Genomic DNA, 1889 nt, shown 5'->3' with positions numbered 1-1889 from the left:
ACACACCCCCCTACAGCGCACCCCTACAGCGCACCCCCCTACAGCGCACCCCCCTACAGCACACTCCCCTACAGCGCACCCCTACAGCACACTCCCCCTACAGCACACACCCCCCTACAGCGCACCCCTACAGCGCACACCCCTACAGCGCACACCCCTACAGCGCACCCCCCTACAGCACACTCCCCTACAGCGCACACCCCTACAGCACACACCCCTACAGCACACTCCCCTACAGCGCACCCCCCTACAGCACACCCCCCTACAGCACACACCCCTACAGCGCACACCCCTACAGCGCACACCCCTACAGCACACTCCCCTACAGCTACAGCGCACCCCCCTACAGCACACTCCCCCTACAGCACACACCCCCCTACAGCGCACCCCTACAGCGCACCCCCCTACAGCGCACCCCCCTACAGCACACCCCTACAGCGCACCCCTACAGCACACACCCCTACAGCGCACACCCCTACAGCACACTCCCCTACAGCGCACCCCTACAGCACACTCCCCTACAGCGCACACCCCTACAGCACACTCCCCTACAGCGCACACCCCTACAGCACACACCCCTACAGCGCACACCCCTACAGCACACTCCCCTACAGCGCACCCCTACAGCACACTCCCCTACAGCACACTCCCCTACAGCTACAGCGCTAGGGTTGCCACCTTTTCTTCAAGTCAAACCCGAACACTTTAGCGGTGCACAGCAATGTTTTTTTTTATAGTATAAACTATACATATATTTTGCTACTAAATAACATTTCTAATCATTTGAAGTTAATAACAAGAGTTCCCCTTTACATCTGAATTTGCAGAGTTCACTTTCACTGTAAGCGGGGGGGGGGGGGGGGGGGGTCAGAGGGGGCTCTCCAGACTCTGATGTAAGGGAGAACTCTGGGGACTCTGACATAAGGGATGCTCTGGGAACCCTGATCTAAGGGGGAACACTGAGAACTCTGATGTACGGAGAGGACTCTGATGTAAGGGGAAAGACTGTGGCCTCTGGTGTAAAGGGAAACTCTGATATAAGGGGTGCTCTGAGAACCCTGATTTGCCTTAGTGTACTTACTCAGAGGCAAGAGAGTGAAGGGGGAGACTTCAATCACAGATGGATGGTGAGCTCACTCACCTCTTGACAGTCAGCACCTCTCATCCAGTTGGATCTGAGGCTGCTGGACTTCAAATTTCTGGCCCAAATTTCCCTTTTCTGAGGCACAGTGCCAGGGATTGGAGTGTGGGCAGACAAAGAGGGGTGGGGGTGGGGGGAAGAGGTGCAGATCGAGCCCTCTCTCCTCTCCCGTCTGTATGTGTTTGGGGGGGGGGGGGGATTGTTAGTGTTGGCTTTGGGGAGTGTAAAAGAGAGTAACAGACACTATCAGCTTAGACAACTGCAGCCAGCAAACCTGCTGGGAAGCCATAGGCCAGTCTAAATAATGTGTCTGGGTTGCAGACAGTCTGAAACCCGGACACATGATTCCAAACCCGAACTGTCCGGGTGAATCCTGGACAGGTGGCAACCCTATACAGCGCACCCCCCTACAGCACACTCCCCTACAGCGCACACCCCTACAGCACACTCCCCTACAGCACACTCCCCTACAGCTACAGCGCACCCCCCTACAGCACACTCCCCTACAGCGCACACCCCTATAGCGCACACCCCTACAGCGCACCCCCCTACAGCGCACTCCCCTACAGCGCACACCCCTACAGCGCACACCCCTACAGCGCACACCCCTACAGCGCACACCCCTACAGAGCACACCCCTACAGCACACTCCCCTACAGCGCACACCCCTACAGCACACTCCCCTACAGCTACAGCGCACCCCCCTACAGCACACTCCCCTACAGCGCACACCCCTACAGCGCACACC

Source organism: Lithobates pipiens, unplaced genomic scaffold, assembly GCF_037356315.1.
Source record: "Lithobates pipiens isolate NorthernLeopardFrog02 unplaced genomic scaffold, aLitPip1_a1.2 Scaffold_146, whole genome shotgun sequence".
NCBI lineage: Eukaryota > Metazoa > Chordata > Amphibia > Anura > Ranidae > Lithobates > Lithobates pipiens.
The sequence above is the reverse complement of the archived record's forward strand: the minus strand, read 5'-3'. Positions refer to the sequence as shown.